The 16,078-nt window shown below is 42.2% G+C and overlaps 1 protein-coding gene across 29 annotated transcripts in view; it reads right to left on the bottom strand.

Moving 5' to 3' along the window:
* Window positions 1-16,078, bottom strand: part of ATXN1 (ataxin 1) — a 367,337-nt gene that overhangs the window by 219,915 nt on the left and 131,344 nt on the right. For 10 of the 29 annotated variants that reach the window (XM_085573529.1, XM_085573532.1, XM_085573528.1 and 7 more), the window contains exon 1: window positions 873-1,207. The exons of 5 other annotated variants lie outside the window; for them this stretch is intronic. The gene's annotated coding sequence lies outside the window, so the exon portion shown is untranslated. Of the gene's footprint in view, window positions 1-342; window positions 497-872; window positions 1,254-1,364; window positions 1,495-8,895; window positions 8,961-16,078 lie in introns of those variants that run through there. 14 more of the 29 variants (XM_021553023.4, XM_085573538.1, XM_085573534.1 and 11 more) reach the window with 7 other exon arrangements.

Here is a 16,078-nt window from a genome sequence, read left to right as displayed (position 1 = left end):
CCCCCCCGCACCGCGCCGCGCCGGCCGCGCACGCACACACACACCGCACCGCACCGCACCCCCCGCCCGCACACACACACACACACACACACACACGTACACATATACACACACACTATACATACACACACGGCACTGCAACCCGCACACACACACCCGGCACTGCAACCCGCACACACGCACCGCACACACGCACGCAGACACACACACGAACAAACATAGAGCGGAGCCCCCGCGCTCACGCGCACATACACACACCGCACACGCCGCACACTCACACACACGCACCGGCACCGCACACCGCCCCCCCGCACACACCAACACACGCGCAGTCTCACACACCCCGAGGCCGCCGCACCGGGGGCAGCCGCGACTCGCAAAATGTCCACCGTCCCTGCAGCCACCCACACCCCGCCCGGGCCGGGGGGAAGCAGGCGGGAGGGAGAGGGGGGGTGAAGAAGGAGGAAGGAGCGGGGCGGGGGGGGCAGGGCTGTACGAGCGGCTCCCGCCGCGGGGCCGCCCCGGCCCCCCGCTTCCTCCTGTGTCCCGCATCCCCACTCTGCTCCCTGCGCGGCGTCCTCGGCCATTTCGCGGCCGCCTCCCTCTCCCTCCCTCTCCCCTCAGGGCCGGGCCCGCGGCGGCAGCGCCTGCGGGCCGGGCCGGGCCGGGCCGTGCCGTGCCATGGCTGGCCGGGGGCAGCCGCAGAGAGGCGGGCTGCAGCCCCGTGGCGGGGTGGGCAGCGCTCCCCTGCCCTCTCAGCCCCGTGTTTTTCCAGCTGGAAATCGCCGGCGGTTTGCAGTCGAAACAAGGGAAGAAGCCGGGGGCGGCTGGGGGGGAGGCAGAAAGCAGAGGAGGAAAAAAAAGCCACTTACTGTAAAGTGTCAGTGGAGGTGGGGTTGGCGGGGGTGGGGGGGTCAGAGAGAGACTCGCACACAAATGTCTTCCTAGCTGATCATGGGGCTTGGGTCTGCTTTTTGTTTGTTTGGCTTTTTTCCTTCCCCCTGCAGTGACACAGGTCCGGGATGTCTCCACCACTGTAGTAGAAATGATGTCTGCGGTACAGCGCTCGCTCCCTCTCCGCTCTCCAGCATGTAAATGGGTAATAGAAGCCAAATATGGAGCAGTTGGCTGCCTCTGCAACAGCTCAAGGATCCTACTTCATGCAAAAGGCGGGGGGGGGCGGGGGGGGGGAGAGAAGGGAGGAGGAGGAGGCAAGGCAACACTCTGGCAGTCGGCCAAGAGAGCCACACAGATTATTGCATACGCACGGCACCGCCGGGCCAAGGCGGCCTTTAACCCTTTGCGGGCCGCCGCACGCTGCCCGGGGGCGGGGAGGGGGGCTGGGGGCTCGCCTCGACACTTACCTCCTCCTTCCTCTTGTAACACTTCAAAGGCCAGGCTGGCTCTCTACGGTGGGATTAATCCCTGCGCACGCCAGTGTTCCAGAGAAGTCCCCGCTCCAGTAGCAGGCTGCGTCGTGGGGCTCTCAAATCACTTTGCAGGCGGAAAGAAATGAGATGGGGAGGGGAAAAAGGAAAAAAAAAAAAAAAAACCAACCCCGAACCTATATTGTTTAAGGGGAAAGAAACAGACAGCTAGCGACGTGTGCTGTCCTTCAGAAAAGGCAGGAAATGCTGGTTTAAAGGATGCATGAAAATTGGTTGCTCAGTCAAGGCTAGTCTGTCTCTCTAAGGGAGGAAATAAAACTGTTCTGGAAACCAGGGAATGCTCTGAAGCAGCCTCTGCGAGAGTCAGAAGAGGGTGATTTTATTTAAGATGCCATATTGCATTTTGCTGTGGCGAACTGTGAAGTGATTTAGAGCAAGAGCCTGCATCCCACTCCCTTTTTCTGAATTAGTTTTATTTATCCAGATCCTTGGCATATGCTTGAGTTGCTTTGTAGAAAGTACCTTCCACTTCATTCAGACCAAAGAGACTCTGACTCATACCATCACTGAACTACAAGACAGGCAGGGCTGAACCACGCATGTTTGGGTACTAACTCCTTCTGGATTCCTCAGCACTGGTTTCATCAAAGATCCCTTTGCATCTCTCCCAGTTGTCTGCAGACCACTGTGAGCTACTCCCGAATTTCCCTCCCACCCCCTGCCAAGTATGGCAACTTACACTCCCCTGGCACTCCAGCCTCATTGTGTTTGTTACTCTCTTACTTCCCTCAACAAAGATGTCTGCAAGTGCCATAAACTACAGCGATGGGCAAAGTAACAAGCACAGATGCCAAACAGAGACCAGAGACTTCCTTCTGGACTGTCTCAGTCTGGTCTTCATGTTAAAAAAAAATTAAACAACCCCTCCACACCCCCAAAAATCAACTTACCAAGCTAGGTACAACTTAAAGAAATAAAACAAATTATGAAAGCAATGAATAGGATGAATGCAGGCAAAGGATAGTGGGATGGTATGCTTGCATGCAACCCAACAGTGGCCTATAAGAAGCCATTCACTCTCTGCTTTGGCATCAGGACAAGAAGTAGAGCACAGAGGCCCCTCCCCACACCAAAGACATTGCAAAAAAATGTTGCATAAATACCAAAGGCTGTTACATGCCAGCTCCAAGGAGCTGGACGCTGTGGGGTCCCAGGCCTCAGAAAGGCCTGAGATGTGCACTCCATGAAACATGGCCATCCAGAGCAAGCTGTTTATTGCAGCTTGTACCAATTTGCCATGACAATAAGCTCCAAGGTACCAGGTTTCTAGCAGATATACCTCCTATGTGTCCGTTTTATATTAGCATTAGGTTTTAGCTGCATATTAAATCTAGCATTAAGAGTCTAGATGCAAAGTACCCTAGGACTCAGTTTGCAATTATGCAGATCAGCAAAGGAGTCCCTTCTATGAAGGACTGTACTGGCTTACTGTAATTGCTAAAGAACATACTAGTAACATTGTAAGCTGCAGCATTCTGGATTTTAGAGTTGATACTGTAAGACAGACTAGCTTTAGGAAACATAAGGATCTTTTACCACAGCATCTGTATATTTAGTTCAGGTTCACTATGAAAATCAAAATGATTTTCTGTTCTAGCAGTAATCTGGAGACAGAAGCAGCAACAGGCCAAGATACCTTGACAAACATGCCACTCAGTACTACAAGAGAGTGAATCTAAAGCAGCAAAGCAGACAGCAAAATTGTATTCACCCAGCTAATGTAAGGTTCATTGATTTAATAAAAGGAACCAAGGGAAAGAGACAAAGACTGGAGATTACTGAAAATCAAGTGAAAGCCCTGGAGAAACTGAAAACCCATCATCAAGGTTCAATTCAGAGTACAAGGCATTCTGTCTGCCACCCTTTTTATTCCAGTAGTACAGAGTGTTACCTCAGGAGAAAGGAATCTTTCCTTCTCAAACATTCACCTTGCCAAGAGGTGTGGCACACTCAGAGAAAGAGAAGCAACATTCATGCTGAAGCAAGCTTTGGGCAACTTTCCCTTCTGCAGCAGGCTCATGTAAGAGGTTTGTGTGTTCCTCCACTCTGTGGCTACAGTGTGTGCCTCAGGACTCTCATTTTTTGCCACACTGTATACTCTAGGCTTTTACATCTTTGTCTATGTTTCTGCTTCAGAGTAGAAAAGAGACCCCCACAATGTAAGTGCTTTGTAAGTTAAAGCAATAGTGCTTTCCTGAGCCAGCAGGCACTTAACCCATGGCTCTGGGAAGTGCCACAACTGCCACCAGCCACGTCAGGTTCATAACCCACTCTCACCTCTGTTCTGACTTGATACACGTTGATTGCATTAACAGACGAGGGATGAGGGGACTATGCTGCTACGAACATGGCCTAACACACAGGATATGCAACCATGTCACAAGATGTCCTTGTGCCTCAGCAGCTCCCCTGTCAAGGGCCTACACTGGGCCTCAGTATATTCCCTGCACGAAGGATTCTACAAAACATCGAGGTGCTGATGAAGGCAAGTGAGTGGGACACAAGAACCCACACAGACCCAAGTGTTTTCATTTACTGCTGGTGATGTGCTGAAACTGATAGGATTCCCAGGAGAATATAATCTGACCAAAAGATACTAAACAATTTGGCATGCAAGATGCACACTGTCTAGAAGAAACTGTTTTTCAATTCACTAGTTGTAATGTGCTATCTACGCAGCATGTTTCATACAATTAATAGTACCTATAAAAAATGGGAGAATAGGAGGCATAGAAAGTTGGATATTTTTTAACACTAGTATTCAGGGAAATGCAGTGATTGACAGTATATTGAGTATGAAAAGTAATCTCACAATTATTGATCGTTACAGTTCAAATCTTCAATCTGTCATAAAATGACATTGTTGGTCTCATTACAGCCTCTAGTGGACAGTAGTAATCCACCTCACAGACCTGTCACACCATTTGCTCAAATGACAGGCGTTATCAAGGCAGAGAGAACATGAACACACAGGTCATTCTTATCCACCAGCAAAAAGGATTTTTGAATACAATCAAAGGTTTGCTGTCACTGCTTGTAAAGTGCCTCGCTTTATTCTCCAGGTATAGCATTGGCTTGTAAATAAACAGAGAACTTCTGCTATTCATTTCAATTTCTGACAGCTTTCATAAAATTAAATTAATCTCAAATATTTTTATAACAGAAAATATTGGTTGCCATGTTTTTGGCTTAAGTAAGATGTTTTTAATCCAATTCAGAATCTCCTGACTGTCCAATTCACCTCCTATCTATTTAAAGCTCTCTCACATTCAGATAATTTTTGCTAATGCAGTTATTTTTGCTATTATTTCAAACATATGCAGCTGATTTAAGGCATTTTTACAGCTTTCATAAATGAGAAACTCTAATTTGGATTACAGCTGGCTAATTAAGGTATGCTTTCCTCAGGAAAGTTAAAAATGTACATGATCTGAACAATAATGTGTTTGGACTATATCTTTAAGTGTCACTTGTGTGAACATAAAAAATATTACTAATGTCTTTCATTTTTGTTTATTCACTTAGAAATTCATGTATTCCCTGTCATAACAGAGCTATTGATGATGTTCTCCAGAACTTTGTGATTGTCTTCAGATGCAAGGAAATTAGATTGGTAGACACAGCAGCCAGTGCTGTCTCTTTAAAGCCACAAGTATCTCATGCAAATTAACATTTAGTGAGAGTAAAGCATTCATGAAAACTAAACAAGTATGTAGTACTACACTATGACTCAAAGAGAAAAATCTCATAGTTTAAAATGGTGGTCCTTTGCAAGTGAATTCGAAAGAAAGGTTGCCATTAATTTTTTTTTTTGGTTGGTTTGGTCTTTTATTACACTGTGGCTAGGTAAGGGTTGTAGGGTGAAAAAAACATTATTTGTCATGCCTTACAGTTTAGGTAATGGGATATTTAGGTTAAAAATATTTACCTTATCATTGTCTTGATTTTTTTAAAAGAAGCAATCAAGTTCTCTTTAAATAACAATAACTTCAATGGCTTTAAAGTAGCAATAGGTTCTTAGATGGAGATCTGACATTAGATGCTGTCTTTTTATTGTTGCTTTTTTAAAACTAGGCAAAGCAACTCATCAGGGAATTAAGTAAACTGAGGACTCTTCTAAAGTCTCAAAATCGAGTCCAATTTAGTCTTTTGAATACAAGGTCAGTCAGTTACAGGTCACTGCTCTGAAGGGAAGACCTGTTAACCTACCAGTGACCACAGCAGGATGGACCACAGTCACAGTTAGTCCCATAAGCTGTGGAAATCAGTGGAAAATAAAAGTACCCCTTCTCTAGGGGTGCTTAACTGGTCTAGGCACCTATCATGTAATAACTACTATGACCTGTTAGGTGCTTTATGGCCAGTGCTCTTCAGCCATCTGAGGTCTCGATCTGTGTACTGGCCTCTGTGTATCTCCCCTGACACTGCAGCTACCCATATGGCTGTGTGAACAGAAGGGCCAAGCACAAATGGAAACTGAACTCTGTCTTATTCCTGGAAGTGATCATTTAATCTTGGGGTTAAAGTACACCAGCAGAACACAGAGGGGAAGCTCAACTCTGCAGAAATGCTTTGTTTCCAGGGATGTCAAGGCAGTGCTGTTAACAAGGATTAACATTCAACCAACATTCAGGAGAATTTGCCAGCCACTGTCTGGGAGAGGGCTCTCAGGTGCTAGCAGGGAGCAACCAGTGACCATATTGTAAGAGACACATGTTGTCCCATCCCTTTAAGTCGTACCTGGTACAGAGACTTATCTGGGGGTTCATTTACCAGGATTTTTTCTGTCTCTTAAGGGTGTTGTGGTCTAGACAGATTAGATTTGCATCTACTCTGCAAACACCTAGGGTTGGGAAATATGTCTTGACCTTTCTTAAAATGTCTTACCCACATATAAGGCACTGTGGTTTCCAAAACCCACTAGTCTCTCTGATCAATGCTATACAAGTTTTGCTATGTGCCATGAGTTTTTATGAGAGGAGGGGAATGGGCTAGAATGGACTAGTTACTTGTTTGAACAGACATAGAAACTGAAAACATGGATTTTTGACTCCTAGATCCTTTAATGGCCCCAACTGAGCTGTTCTGGTCTATTGAACAAATCCTTCCTACCTCATGGATAATCAACCTACCAGACCTCCAGAGCCACTGTGCTCAATCCTGCTGCCAAGTCTGCTCTTTTTGTTCACATGCTAAAAATCTTTGTTTTGTTGAGAAAATGCATACCTTATAATGACAGCTATTTTCTACTCCCACTGTCTCTACCTCTTCACAAAATATGATACACACAGGCCTTGCCCCCAAAGCTGTCATGCAAATTCAGAAGTTTGGTTTACCAAATTCATCCAATATAGGTAAGTTTAGGCTCATGCTTTTGGTTTCAAGACAGTGAGAAGTGCAAGCTGCCTAATGTTCAATACCAAAGTTATATTGTATCTATATCTTCTTCAAAAAGAACTAAGACAGAATTAACCAAAAGACAGTAATGATTCTGAAATACAGGCTTCATCTACATAAGAAAGAGCTGAATTCCTTTGTTTTCAAAGGGTATCATATAGCAAAAAACTGCAATCACCTAATGCACAGGAATGAAGACTTTGAACCGTTCCTAAGTATCAAACAAAAATTGAAACTGAATAATTTTGGTGTGAAATAATTGCTATATCCCCTTATATTTGACTCATAATTGGAAAATCACCAGGCAGAGATGGACAACAGTCATGACAGTGTATTGCCTGGAGGGTAGGAATTCCTCAGCCTTGCAAGGCTTTGACCAACAACCTAAGTGAGCATGGTAAACATTTACCTTCAATTTATCCAATTACAAACTGACAGGGTATTTTTCAAGTTTCTTTTGCAAGGTGACAGGTACATGCCCACAGAACCCTAAAACTCCAGAGTTTTAAAAAGAAGACTCCTGGGAAAAGTGACAGGAGGCCTGAGGTAGGATATGACATTAAATCAGAGTTATTTCAGCATGTGCAGACCATATTATAACTAGACTGGCATCACTTTGACTTCTTACTGCACAGAGGCAGCATCTTTCCCTCAGAGATCTGCCAGATCTTCGTGTTCTCTCTTTACCCTTCAGCAGAGGCCTTTCTACTAATGACAAAAAAGGTTCTTATATTGACTGAGATGTCATATCATGTCTCTCTTTCCCCTACCCAATTTTTCCACAGAAGAGCTCCCATTTATGCCTCTCTTACTCTGCTTGATCTGTCCTTGGTCTGCTCTTATATCATTCTAATATGATATTATCGATTTACTTATATTTAAGGTAATGAAAGATACCCATTCAAAGCTCTAGAAGCCCTCAGACATAGCAATTACAAGCAAAACACAACAGTGTGAAAGAAGTTTTATCAAAAGGAACTTACCTGGGTAACCAGGTAGACCAGAAACATCTACCTGCTGAAAGCTCATCTCTAGTCTTCTCCTAAAGTGAGTGGGGTTTTGCCTCAGAGCCTCTTCAAAGATCATAAAATTCAAACTCTTGTGAAATGTAGGTTCTATCACATGGATAAATTTGCTCATGCGTGGACTGTTTTGTCATGGGGTCAAGTATAGACAACAGAATGGAGTGGATACCTTGGGGGCAGAACCATCTCACAACCAGCTTTCCTACTCAAGAGACCCTAGTTTTGGAACATTTCCCACTACAGAGTTTTCACAGCTTATACTCTCATAGAATCATATAATCATTAAGGTTGGAAAAGACTTTTAAGATCATCAAGTCCAAATTGTCAGCCCAGCACCACCAGCATCTTCACCATTAAACCAAGTCCTCAATGCCATAGCCATTTTTTGAACTTTTTAAGAATACTGACTGCACCACTTCCCTTGGCAATCTGTTACAATTCTTTTCAACCCTTTCTGTAAAAAAAAAAAAATCTCCTAATATCCGATTCCAACCTCTCATGGTGCAACTTGAGGCCATTTCCTCTTGTCTTGGGAATCCTCTCATGTTCTTTGTACTAGAGGACATAAGAATGGCCACACAGTGGCCATAGGACAACAGTGATCAGATGCTTAGGGAGACAATGGCATTATATACTAGTTTATCTATGTACTATCCAGCCTCCCACTATCTTCAGCTTAAGGAACTTCCTGAGCAGAATGTGGTTTCTGCCCATTTAGTGACCCTCAATGGATTTATCTCCCAAAATTTCTAGCCTTCTCCATGGACATCTGTAAATTGTAGGTATGTGCTATGTCACATTGCACAGGTCACGTCCCTGATGCTAGAAGAATCCCCTCATCCTGCCTGCTTCACTCAGTGTTCTTAGCACTTGCACTGAGACAGGGAATGGCCAGTCTCTACCCATACTCTCAATGTTGCACAGATCTATCATATTGCAACCCTCTAACATATTCCCCCTCCCAAGCTGGAAAGCTTGTTACCAAAACCAGTCAAGGCCTTCATTGTTTCTGCTGCAATTCTTACCTGGTTTTGAGTCCCTCTGTCTTGGTCTTAGCCCTGAGACATCTGCAATCTCTCTGCTATTCTGACTGTAGAAAAGTGATAGTAAAAATTGTCCTTTTATTCCACTGAACAGTGGTGACACAGTGAAATACAAGTATTATTACTATAAAAGCAATACAGAATGATCTCTTTTCCCAGGGCTCAGCCAAGGACTCGGAAAAGCAACAATTCCACATATCAAGGACAGGAGAAAACAGTAGTAATGTAAACAAAAATAAACCCATGGTTCTATCTACATTTTTTTCATACTTGTTTAGCAACACATGCTGACTAAAACCCTTCCCATTTCATAAATTACCTCTGTCAACCAGTCCATTCCTGTGTAAAAAATCAGAACTGATGGGACATCTCCCACCAAACTCAGATTATTTCACACACTGATATGCATAATAGGTCTGAAAAATATGACATGTTACAAAAGTGGAACTGCCAGATGGTTTTCCTGCCATTTAATCTGTCTCTCCCCTTTCCATGATGTATCTCATTTCTTAGGACATAAGTATTAAGTAATTTCTCTCCCTTAATTGGACCATCTTCAGCTAGGTGTGTAAACTTGGTGTCTAATTTAAGGTGTACAAGTTGTCCTGTTGTCCTAATGGTTCTGAATCATACATTTAAAGTGAGCTTTGTGCTTGAGGGTATGTCCTCATGAACATGTTTTAGTGAGGCATTCAAGGGTGTGGATTTACAGGATACCAGCTATCCCGCAATAACTGCACAGATGAACACCCTTTGCCTGCTGGTAAACGCAAAGAAAGCCCAGAGAGAGTCTCAGCCAAGATCTTCTCTGCCTTCTACAACTGCCCTTCCTGCTACCCCCTGAATGCTGCTCCTTTTGCAGTAAACCTGACAATTGCATATAGAGGTACCACCACCTCCCTCCATAGTGATCCATCTCCAGACACAGCTCAAAGCATACTTTTTCTTAATACACCCCAAAATCTTGCAAACTGAAGCTATATCTAAAGGACCTTGCCACCCTTGCTGTATTACAACTTCAGCCTTTTTTTTCCTTTCATGTTTATATGATAGGATATATTCTTTGCAGAGTCTTCATCATGTATCATATATACATAATTCTAATTCTTGAGCCTTCCTGTTCCCCCCTGCTGGTTAAAAACGCATAGCAGGGGGAGCAGGGGGGTTGGAAAGGGCAAGAAATTCCTCAAACAACTCTGAGTTAAACCAGGTACCCACTTTGGGAGGACGGAGCAGAGGGGAAAGACCTTGTGACTACTGAATACCAGTGGCTGCTGCCCCCAAGGGTATTTCTGAGAGCCTATAGGTATTGTTGCACAATGTATATATTTCACAGGGTCCTGAGCAGAGTTTATCAGCTGTAGGGAAATTCCTGCATAGTTTATCATCTGGGCAAGCATCCCAGCAACACTGCTGTCTCTCCTTAGCGTCTCTTCAGAGTATCAGAGGTTCCCAGGAACACTCCCAGAAGCTTTTAGCTCAGCATGAATCACTGCCAAGTTGAAGAGTTTCTTCGAGTCCCATGTAGCAATCATCCTGAAAATTGCAGAAGAGGAGCTTGCAGGCTCTACAACTGTCCCTAAAAGGCTCAACTTGTATAGGAGTCATTGTCTGGCCTCCAAAAATAATTATCTGAACTAAGACATGTTTATCTCAACCTTGCACATATTTAAGGTCTCACCAATGACATCACAAAATCTCCTTGTAGCTGGAAATAAAATTTTTTCCTTTGGTGATTTTCTAAAATCTTTTTTATTTTAGATTTTAATAATCCCTCAGATCCCTAAATGTGGATCAGCACCCCTTTCCTGTTCAAACTAGGTGCTCTAGTCAGTTATGTAAGTCCAAGTTTCCTCCCCAGGCAGTTTACAGCATAGGCACACAGGTTATGCTGTCTGCAGTAAATGATGCAGTGAAATACTCCATTATGTGACTTATCTATCAGAACAGCTACCTCCTGAGAAAAGACTGCAGTTTTGAGGCCAGTTGACTTTCCAGAAATGTCAAACAATCAGTTGGACAAAAAGGTAGATTTCTCCAAAGGTGAAATAACAGTAGTTTCCTATTTCAACCTACAAAAATTATAATTTTCTGATAACAAAATGAAAGAAAAACTTCCAACAACAACCAAGTCCCTTTTACTCTTGAAGAACCTGCTTCTCCCTATTTATTTTGCTTTTTGAGTATTTGCCTTTGACATGTTCACATTTTTAATGCTTCTTACTAGCCAAAATGTTAAATGGATTACTTAAGTTCCAGTATATTGCTTCCTCTGAATCTGTTACTCTTGTAGTGGCATTTTCCCTTAGTAGCACATTGAACCAGTGTAGTTTATGGTCACCAGTTCCTAGATTCCCTCTAGTGCTCAAATCTTCAATGAACAGAAAGAGAAATGTGTAAAATTTACCATCTTGAAATCCCTAATATCTGCACAACAGACCAAAAATTGGTTTTTAATTATTTCAAGACTTTAAACTCTGAATATATGGCTGTATAATTAAAATCTGGATTTTTAAAATATAATGAAAATACATTTACCCTTCAAATGTTTCACCTGCTAGTTATTCTACTTCAAACTCTTCAACTCCACAGTGTTACTATTTTGTTTTCTTTGATGCTTGTTCCTTTTAAGCTAACCCCAAAGAATTTTACTCTCGCCCACCATGGTTATCAAGCTGTGCTTTGTTACCACTGTAACTATTTACGATATACAACTCCCTTCTGTTCTTCCCAATATTTAGGAATTAATACCTTATATGCATTGATTAATAGTCCTTCTTTTTTGATATTCCTTTTAGGAGAGTTAGGAATGATCACCATCATCTCCATCATTTGGTAGCACTGCTCGTGGTCTGGTGTATTAGGGTGGTTGGTATGTAAATACCCTCCTTAATCATCATCATTTGTTTCAAAGATAAAACAAACAAAACAATAACAAAACCTCCTTTCTTTTGCATGCTGGAAACACATGCCATTAATATTAATTAATTTATTTATTTAAAACTTGGTTAAAGCATTTGCTCTTAGGCTGGGAATGTGACTGCCAAGTTTCCTGCCTGCAATTTGTTACGGCTCACTAGTAAACTCCTGAAAATAGGAATTTGAAATGGAAATAGTGACAGGCCTTTTAACTACACTATAATAAGCAGGGTGTTTTATCCTGCATACTGTATGTTGTTACACAATGGCAGCCTATCATAATGTGCATGGAAAACAAACAGGGTCTCTTTAGATCACTCTTCTGGCTAAAACTGGGCAGACAGAGGAAGCAAAACAGGCTGGAAAGACAAAAGACTAGAAGGTCAAGAACACCACACCCAGACCTAAGCCCTTCTGTTACACAGTGGAGCACAAGGATCTTAGAGAACTTGCACTTGAATAAATTGACTTTGATCAGCTTGCCATAAAAAAAGAGGTGTAGCCTGCTATATTGCTAAAGGAGGTAAAGAAGGAAACTTGTCCATAGTCTTAAGTGGCAAAGTAATGTACCCAGACCCACCCTGTTATGCAGAGCATAAAAACGTATGTTTCTTGCAAATGTTTCTTATCTGCTTGTAATAGTACGTTTCATGTAATTCTGCACATATAAAACACAAGAACATTAAAGCTGATTTGCACAGTAGCTTTTCAGTGACTGCTGTAAAGTGTAATTTTTCAGAGTTGCTGAGCATCCAGAGTCCTAAAAAGTCGCCTGAGTTTCTTCAGATCCACACCTGTGTAAATGATAGCAGCACTGCACCTTTGTGAAAACAGAACAGTGCTATTGCTATTTGGCAACCAGGAAAATAACTCAATCATATGTGCAGAACAGAACAGCAGAGTATCTGGGACTTGAACAGAGCACTTCTGCTTTATAGAACACATGTTTAAACGCCATACATTGAAGTGCCACATCACGTATATTTTTACTAATTGAGTTTACTTGCATTTGGGCACTGTACCAGCTACTCAGCAAGTCCAGGAGATTAATGTAAAAGCCTCTCTGCATTTAGAAAGTATAGTCACCCTAGATTTACAGCTGCTTACTTTGAGGGTGGCTGACTGCTGATCCTGGTGTCTTTAGCAACAGATGGTTTTCTGAGCTGCATTGATAATGAAAATGATATAATTTACCTCCTAACATTGAAATAAAGAGGCAGGAAAAAAGAAAAAGCAATATATTCACCTTCCACAAATAGTATACCTTAGTACACAGTGGGATAAGAGATGGGGTAGGCCCAGTCAAAACTCAAGGAATATTAGAAAATCACATGAGGACAAACTTACATTAAAAAAAAACATCCTGATCTGGACTGTGAAAGTATTGGCCCTTGTAATGTTAGAATTTATAGCTTTAATCTTCTTAAGAGCTGCATGGCTCTTCTCACATGCAGGGAAAACAGATTTGATGTTTGTGAGATTAAAACTACTGAGCTGAACTTTGCTTGTTATTGGCCAGAAGCACTTGGAAACCTAATAAAGCATTCCATTAAAATCTTGGCATTTTAGTAACACAAAAGAAGTAGGCTTCTCAAAATATGAGTCCAAGGCAAAAGGACACTTTGGGGGGCAGGGGAAAGATTGTGGAATTTGGATTTTAGCAAAGTTTGTAATGACTTTAAAATAGATCAAAGGAAATATGAGGTAGAGTGGAACACAAGCACTTGATGTAACTAGCAATGTCCAACTCTTTTTTGTTTTTTAAACTGCATTACATTTGAAGACACTTTTTCATGTTCTTTTAAACCTCATACTTTCATGAGTCTATGGGCAGCTGGAAAAAGTACAACACATGTCACTGACTGGATGTGTGGTCTCTAACAGGTAATTTTAAGGCCTGATTTAATAAGATTTTGAGGATCCACAACCACAGCTGAGATCAAGTTGTACTACTCATATTCCGGGCTTTAGATGATCAGCTTTATTCTGAAATAAAGAGCTCCATTAAAGCTGGCTAGACTACAATTTTAGGGGCACAGGAAGCCCACAGTAAACACGTATGCACTTGTAATCAGTATACAGTTTGATTTTATCTATGAAGTCACAACTAATATTTCTGTAGAGACAGGGATAATACTTGTGGCGACAGTATGAACTGAGTTCAAAGCATGACTGATCAAGGGTTAGGATTTTATCAGCAGTGGTAAAACCTTGTACAGTACCATTTGCCTAGTGCCAGCTACACCATTGAGAACCCTTGCTTGCCTTCACCAAGGTACAGTGAAGAGAAACCTCATACACTACAGCTTTTACTGTTCTGTTCTCTGCAGGCAAACAGGCAGAAATAAGGACATGTAATCAAGTTTAAAGGAAATAGGGCTTCATAAGCAGCCCTAAATACAACAAATCCCTTGCTAGGGTTTATTGACGAGGTTTGGGGTTTTGTCACAAGACAAACAGCATTAATTCCAACACACTATGAAATTACTTTGTCCTATCTGTACTGACAAAACCAACCACGAAAACTATGCTAAAATTTGTATGTGTATGGTTACAGCTAAATCAGATCTACATTTATTCTGCTTACAGAATCAGGAAGTATGTAGGCTATCTTCTGGAAAACTTGTGGTTAAAACACTGGGAAGCCTGGAGGGATGATGCCTACAAACAAATTTTAGCCCAGATTTTACCCCACACAGAGAAACAGTGTTGAACCTGGTTTACACAGCTGGTGTGAGTGAGTCCTACACAAGCTCATCCCATTGTTGATGACCACACTAAGAATTCACTTATGCAATTCTATTTTCTGCCCTTTCAAAAGAAATTCCCCTTTACACATCTGAACATTACTGGGTGCTCATAAACTGGCTGCTAACATGGCTGGTATGCTTCATTTTTTGTGGCACTAACATATGAAGAGCTATCTACTGTAACAGATGCTCTTTGACAGTGTGAAATAACAGCACTCAGACTTAAACTGTAAATTATAAACAATCCCTCTCTAGCTACAAAATGAATGCACAGAATGAGGAGCCTTGTCAACAAAGATATTAGTAAATCAGGTTGAGGAAGACAAATTATTCACTAAAGCTAAAGTAACTAAAATTTTATTCAGTTAACATTACTGTCATTAGAGTTCTCCTGTCCTTTGCCATAATTGGTAGATACGAAAAAGAATAATTATAAGCCACACACAGTAAAATCGGTTACATGTTTTCTTGCTATGGAAAAATTACATGAAATGTTTCTGTTCTTCCTTTTTATTAATTTCTATCAGTCGAAAAGATGCTATATAAATGCTTACTAGTAGTATGTGCCTGGCCACATCAAGACAGCCCTTTCCTGAGGGATTTCATAATTATATTTTCTACACCAAATCACAGACAGGACTGTGAATTAAAAGTGACCTTGATGGCCTGGTGGTGCAGTTGCCATGTATTTGATTATAAACTTACTGGTACTAATGGTGAGGAGTGGTGTTACAACATAAGCTGAAAATTAATTCAAGCACAGCTTTCTTCACAGAATGTCCCTGGTAACCTGGCTGCAAAAAGCAATCAATGCACAAAGATATTTTTTTAAAACCCTTAAAAAAGAAAGCATTCCTTTTTTTCCTCCCCATCTCTTCATGACATCCCAGTGCTAAGTTCTCCAGAAGGATGTGTTCAGGGACAATACACTAGATTACAAATACTGTAGCTACAGCTGGAGTACTTGTGATATCTCAGATATAAAACTTCTCCAGAAAGGACATAGAGAACTGGGAGGAAGCATGGGTAAAGGAATGGGCACCTCGTTACACAGTGCAGTTGTTCCTGCCTTATAATGGCAGCCTCTCAGGAATTCCTGAACACCGTGGCAGGGATGGTGAGCTGACCTCCCAAAAGCATGCAACTTCCCATCACCTAATGAGGGGTAAAATGAGCTGGTAGTTCAGTTTCTTTCAGCATGCACAAGGAGAAATTTTTGTGTAACCCAGTTCAGGATCAGGCTTGCCAGGCCCAATTCTTACTGCTCTAGAAGAAATAGGTATGGCCAAGAAAAGATCCTGGCAGCTGCCTGTAGGCAGGATTTAATACACTTGTATTTCATGGGATTCCTGGATGGGAGTCTCAAACCCTGCAGAATGACAAATGCAGCCTTGGTTTCATCTCATGCACTTGCACTGCCTGCATCTCCTATGATACCTGGAGCTGGGGTACCTTATCTACATCTCGACAGCTTATGTTAAAGAAGCAGGACTAGC

The sequence above is a fragment of the Lonchura striata genome, chromosome 2 (assembly GCF_050655825.1).
Source record: "Lonchura striata isolate lonStrDom1 chromosome 2, ASM5065582v1, whole genome shotgun sequence".
Classification (NCBI taxonomy): domain Eukaryota; kingdom Metazoa; phylum Chordata; class Aves; order Passeriformes; family Estrildidae; genus Lonchura; species Lonchura striata.
This window is presented reverse-complemented; position numbering and strand designations above follow the sequence as displayed.